Below are 7,237 nucleotides of genomic sequence, written 5' to 3'. Positions count from 1 at the left end.
ACCGAATAAGAAAGAACATCGGAGACCTTAAGCTAGAATCTTTTTTATGGCCTGCATTACCTGGTGGAAGAAGCTGTTTGGGCTTGTGAGTGATTGGAGGCAGAAGGAGGCAGAAGGCCCTCCTGACGGAACCACTGTGTTTAGTAAACTGAGGGTGTTAAGTGTGGATGTCATGCCATACCTCTGAGGGAGCAAGCTTGTTCTTTCTTGAAGAACCACTGGGGCCAATGTCAGTAATTGTAACAGCAAAGGCAAGAGTGCAGCAGGCGAAAAGGTCACACTGGACTTCAGGGGATCAGTTTTCATCAGTAAACTGTGTGCTGGGAGCAGAACACTGGCAGCCTTCAACAGGGCCCACTTGAGAATCATATTCTCTAATTTTCTGTCTCTGAGGTATGGGGGTCAAGAGGCCCCTGGAGTTCTTGAACAATTTGAGGGATAAGAGAGTTACCCTGTCAGTCTGACAAATGGGAAGTAGTTTTAGTTTGTACTTTTCCACTTGCCCTTCTCGTATTTTTGTTGTTGCCATGGAAAGAACATGCTCCTGGTAGCTTACTTGTCTAAGAAGGATGAGAAACATGTACAACAGATTTGGATTCCAAAACTGTATCTTGGAGTAAGCCCAGCCAGGCCCATCTTGGATTAGCCAACCTAACCACCTAAAAATGCACAAGAGAGAATAAACCTTTTGCGCCACTGAGTTTTAGGTGTTTTGTTATGTAGTATTATTATGGAAATAGCAACTCATAGACCATTAAACAAAAATGACTTAGTATAAGATTTTTATAAATAATTTTTTTTTTTTTTTAAGATTTCATGTATTTATTTGAGAGAGAGGATGAGCTTAAGAGAGCAGGAGCAGGCAGAGGGAGAGGGAAAGGGAGAAGCAGACTACCCACTGAGCAGGGAGCCTGTTGCAGGGCTCAATCTCAGGACCCTGGAATCATGACCCGAGTCGAAGACAGATGCTTAACCGACTGAGCCACCCAGGCACCCTGGATTTTATAAAGAATTATTTAAAAATTAATAAGGAAAAGAATAATAGAGAAATGGGTCAATGATAAGGGAAAAAGTAATTCACAGAAGAGAATATTAGAATGACCAATAGATAAATGAGAAGATATTTAGCTTGTTTCACTAGTTACTAGATAAATACAGATTAAAATAATGATGATACCTTATCATACCTATGAGATTGGTAAAAATTTATGTATAGTAATAACCTAGTATCTGTAAAGATGCAAAACAAATGGAACTTTAATATATAGATGGTAGGATCTTTATGGATACAAAGAGAGACATATTAAGCAGGGAGAGGATATTTTCAGGGATTATTACTGATAAAAGATTATATATAGAATGTATAGGGAATTCTTAGAAATCAGTGAGAAAAATAGGCCACCTAGGAGAAAAACGGATAAAAAGAACAAGTAAGCAGTTCAATGAATGGCTGTCTAGTCAACCCCAAATAGATCACCAATGACATTGGTAATCAAAAATGCAATTAAGTTAAGACAACAGTGAGGCCCACTTTGTACTTCCTGTGTTGGAGAAAGTTGAAATGTCCTGCAGTATCTTGTGCTCAAGAGGAGATGGGAACATGTGAACAAACCCACATGTTCTGCTGGTCATGTTATTTTGGAGACCAATTTGGTAATATTTGTTGAAATTGACTATTCAAATGGTTCTGACCCAGAAATTCTACTGCCAAATTGTATTAGTTTGCTAGGGCTGCCATTACAAAGTATTGAAGACTGGGTGGCTTAAACAATAGAAATTTGTTTTCTCATAGTCTAAAGGCTAGAAGTCCAAGATCAAGGTGTTGCTAAGTTTGGTTTCTCCTGAGGCCTCTCTTCTTGACTTAGCCATGGCTACCTTTTTGCTACATCTGCAACATGATTACCCCTCTTTGGTGTCTGCATCCTAATTTCTTCTTAAAAGGACAGTGATCATATTGGATTGGGGCCCACCCTAATGGCTTCATTTTAACTTAATCACATCTTCAAAGGCCCTATTTCTATATATAGTTATATTCTAAAGAATAAAGAATTAGAATTACAAACATATAAATTGTGGGGAGGATGCAGTTCAGCCCGCAACAGAGTATATACGTTAGAGGGACTCTTGCATATCTGTAAAAAGAAGCATGTATAAAAATGTTTATTCTAGTGTTGTTTCCCATGGCAAAGAGTTGGATACTACCTAAATGTTCTTGACTAGGGATATCGACAGATAAAATACTTTATAAATGCATCTGATAGGATGCTATAAATGGAAAATAAACTAAATGAATTAAATTGATTGGGAACTAATTTTTCTCAAATAACAAATAGGTAAGACGTTCAGAGCTGATGACATCAAGGACCTGAGCTCTTTCTATAGTTTTGATCTGTCAGCTTTCCTCTTCAGCTTTGCAGTAACACTGCTTTATGTCCAGGCATCATACTAGAAATAGGAGAAGGAGGAGCTAAAGGTCATGACAACATTCTGATTCCCTTTTTATAGGGGAAGAAAAAGTTTTGCCAGAAGACTTCTCAGCAGACATCTGCTGTCACCTTATTGGCCAGAATTCTGTCACATGCCATTCTGAGTTGCAGAGAAGTCTGGGAAATCTAATGTCCTGCTTCCATTGCTGTGAAGGGCAAGAGAGAGCTGGACTATATGTTGCTTGAACTAACCTATGGTGCTTACCATATATATGCAATTAAATTAAAACAACTTAAATATATATTTATATTTATATTTATTTATTTATTTATTTCAACATGATAGATCATGAAAACACAATGTTGGGGCAGGAGGAGACAGACAGAGAAAAACAAAGGCCAGAGAGAGAGAGAGACAAAAAGATAGAGAAACAGAGAAGGAGAAAGAGAGGAATTACAGTACTGTTTATGTAAATCTGAAAAGCTGTATATCATTGTAAAGATGTATATCAAAAGAGTTATGGAAAGTTGATCAGAAGGGCATCCATTAACTATTAAGGGGATGCCTATATGAGGGGAGGAGTGGAATGGAACTGAAGCAAGGGATATAGAATATGACAATGTGACAACAAAAAATAAAATAAAACAGGCTTTTATTATCCATCAGTTGAACTTTATCTAAGGAGCACGATTGATTATGTCAATCTAATTCTGTACTTTCAAGATCCATGACCCACAAAAGGCTGGGATGGTTTGGGACATGTGTGTGTGAGTTACTCTGTCTGTTGGGCATGGTTGTTATTTAGAGTTGAAGAAATGTGAATCACTATGCTTATGACTGAGTTTACTTTTTTTTTTTTTACCTTACCCTGTGATGAGCTTTATTCTAGTTAGTACAATTGGAGGCCTGATGGGAATGATGTTATAGTTTAAGTTTAGTGATTATAACATGTATTTGGACAATTTGGAGATATTATGAGTTTTGCAAAATTTATTGTCTTTGTATATATATTTCTTTTGCTCTATAATGCAAGTTTAGTACACTTGACTTTAGAGAGCCAATGAGGGACATGAGTTACATAAACATGGCCTTTTGGTAGTGAAATCCATCATTCTCTAGTTTTCTGTTATTATCTTTGGAAGCAGAGTGGGAGAAAGGATTTCCTTCCCTTCTCTCTAATGCAGCCTCAGCGAGTGACTGGCTGTCTGCTCTGGAATGAAGCATGTTGGCTTGATTCCATAAGTCTTATGTGGGAACAAGACACTGGAGGTTTTCTATTTTTTACTTATTGTCATTCCTTTGCTTTTAGTTCACTGTTCTGTCCTTTTACCATCCCGTGTCTAATCCTCTAAATAAACATAGATCAGTTGTTAATATATGTTAGTGTATCTTTCATTTTCTCTGTTAAGCATTTGTTAAAACTTTGGAAGCAAATCTTAAGCACTTCAATTTTACGTTTCCTTATTACCTAATTGTAAGTTATTGTCATGGATAGGGTAGATTACTTCCCTTGGTGAAATGGATTCAGTTTGCTAAATAAAAATATGTGGACTTAATGACTCTTCATCCATTTTTAAATCAAATAGGTAATTTGCTACCTCTCAGCAGCCTTCTAAAATTCAATGGCATTTGGTTTTGGAAAAGTAGAATTCCACAAAGAGAAAAGTATCTTTCCACATAGTAACAGTAATTAATTGGTGAATTATTTAGCACTGAACAGAGCACTCCATTAAATTCTATGGGTAATTTTTATAAGCAATTCTCCTTCATGGCTACTTTGTAGGTCACATTTCACAACATGGGAAAAACAGGGGAAAAGGATTAAAATAGATATGGGTAAGCAGAGTAAAGTAGAGCTTGAATTTGAACCCAGTTTTCATGTGTTTCTGCCTCTTCTTTTCATTTCTCTCCTCCTCTTCCTTTTTCTAGTGGGTACTTGTTTTGCAAAGTACTATCCTTGCCTGCCTTATCTTCCTCTCCTCTGAAACTTGGAAGAGCTCATTTAATCTCATGGTTGAGGGCGTAACATGGATGCATAGTTACTGTATCTCTATTTCTAGGCTTGATTTTTCTCCTGAGCTTCAGGATTCTGCGTGTCAGCTGCCCACAGGACATTACCCATTTGCACATGCCTCTCAGATCTCAAACTCATCATATCTAATGTACGTCAGAGTCCGAGCTTGCTCACTGGTGTGAATATTATTTGTTATGAGCGTACTGCAATAGTTTAGAGAAATAGTAAGTAGTGTTCAATATAAAACTAAGTATATTAAAAAAACACAAAAATAAAATGAAATCTAAAAAGTGTATTGAAAATTCAAATAGAACATAAATGTATGGAGGCATTTTTGCTAAAAGTAAGAAGGATTATTTTAAATTGTGTCTATTGACTGGTTATGCATTGTTGTTTAAAAATTTTTTTAGCCACAAATAGAATAGAGACTAACAAGGCCATTAGATGTAGGTTCTTATGGCACCTGTGGAGTCAAAAATTGCTGAATGAAACATACTTTAGGAGAGCCTGTGTTAGGAACCAAACTCACAGTTGGAAAGTAAAGTGGAATTAAATAGATAAAACAAAAAAGTTATCTGTGTATTCTAAAATTGGATGTTTTTAGATTTTTTGGATGATTGGCAAAAGGATAAGCCAATTACTTGCAAAACTGACTTTTCAGTTTTCTTATGCAGGCATATCTTGTAAGTTAATTTGAGAAATAATTTGAAGTATCTCTTTATATTATAGGGAATGTATCAGTTCAGAAAACTAAAGATACAAAATTTCCTGAAAGAATCCATAGCAATTGAAGTGATGTTATACTTTATTTCCAGGTGTAAAAGATGATTTTTACATGGCTACCATTTGTTATTATATGAGGAAAGAAAGGGACACATCCAGTTATTAAAAATGATTTTATAGAGCGTGGAACTCAATACTTGCTTTCAATATCACAAATAGGATTTTTTTTTACGGGAAAAGAAGCTATAATTTCCTATTTTGAATCACAGTTGTGGAGGAGAATGATTATTTCTTTTCTCTCTGGAAAATTTAATACTTGAGCATAAAGGATGTGTTATTAGTAGTAAGTCTGGGAGCGTGAAAAGAGAGATCACTCTTCGAGTCTTTAGATCTGTTTTATTTTTGTCAAGTTAATTTAGTAAACTTAATGTTTGTGATAATAGCTTCAGAGAAGCATAGAAAATTTTTATCTTCAGTCAAGATAAATTTGTGGTTGTTAATGATTTTGGCTATTAAGATGGTAAAATCTTTAAGAGTAAATCAGGCAAGTCAGTGTTCAAACTTTTCCAAATTGAAGTTGTAAAATAAGGAATTTGTAGCTTGTATGAGGACTTTGTTAGCCATAACATTGTATGGTCATGAGAAATATAATACTGCTGTGAAAACAGGAACCCGTCTTGTAAAATTAACCTATAGCTCCTAACATATAATGGACAAATAGCAGATACAAAACAAAGCATTTGGAAAATATTAAACATTTTACAAATGGATATGTAATTTTGAAGAGGAATTATCTTGTATTACAGTGTAGTTTTATTTTCTTTTGTGTTTGTTTTGGGTTTTCTAATGGAACTTTAAATCTTTATGTAGAGTTTTTATTTCTTTGTTTGCTTTTTTTTCCCCCAGAAAAATCTAGGGTTGTGGAAAGTCATTTTGATCATTGAACCAAATTCTACTTCTTAGCCTTTCTTTCATTACCATGAAGATGCATCTGATTGAGCTGAGGAAGAAATAATAATAGACTTTGCCACAGATGAGAAGTTTTAAACATTAATATGGGCTCTGCGAAAGTCAAATTTGTATGGGCAAAATCAAATGGGACTTTTTTAAACATTTTTTAAAAAACGATTTTATCCATTTATTTAAGAGAGAGAAAATGAGAGAGAGCAAGAAAGGGAGAAGGGTCAGAGGGAGGAGACTCTCCATTGAGCAGGAAACCTCATTTGGGACTTCGGGATCATGACCTGAGTCCAAGGAAGCCGCCCAACCAACTGAGCCACCCAGGTACCCCTCAAATGGGACATTTCTGAACACATTTAATAAGGAAGGTTGAGATGGTGTGTCCCAGTTTGCAGTTCAAGTATAAAAATAAATGTCATTGGATGCAATACTTTGGTTTTTCAGGATCAAATGGTACCCTCTGCTGGCCAAATTAGGGATTATGTTTAAAAATGAGTAGCCTTTTTTTTTTTTTTTAAAATAGGGCTGAGTGCTATAGAAAAGATTGAGCAGTGCAGAGTATTGTGAAATAATATAGAAAAATTACATATGTGAAGACTGAAGCCAATGTATCAATTAGATTAATATTTTCTGAAGTGAAACTAATATGGAAATATCCATAATTGAAATTTCCTAACCTTTTGCTCTACTTTTTAAAATTTATTTATTTATTTAAGATTTTGTTTATTCATTTGAGAGAGAGAGAGAGAATGAGAGAGAGAGAGAGAGCCAGAGCACAAGAAGGGGGAGTGGCAGGCAGAGGTAGAAGCAGGCTCCCCACTGAGCAAGGAGCTGGACGTGGGGTTCAATCCCAGGAGCTGGAGATCATGACCTGAGCAGAAGGCAGATGCGTAACCATCTGAGCTACCCAGGCACCCCAATCTGCCTCTTTTTTTTTTTTTTTTTTTTTTTTAAGATTTTAGTTATTTGAAGGAGAGAGTGAAAGAGATAGAACGAGCAGGGAGAGGGGCAGAAGAAGAAGGAGGGAGAAGCAGACTGCCTGCTGAGCAGGGAGTCCAAAACAGGGTTTGATCCCAGGACCCTGGGATCATGACCTGAGCTGCAGGCAGATAC

This window comes from Enhydra lutris, unplaced genomic scaffold, assembly GCF_002288905.1.
Source record: "Enhydra lutris kenyoni isolate GAN:26980312 unplaced genomic scaffold, ASM228890v2 scaffoldscaffold12, whole genome shotgun sequence".
In the NCBI taxonomy this organism is placed as follows: Eukaryota; Metazoa; Chordata; class Mammalia; order Carnivora; family Mustelidae; genus Enhydra; species Enhydra lutris.
Note: the sequence above shows the minus strand (reverse complement) of the source record.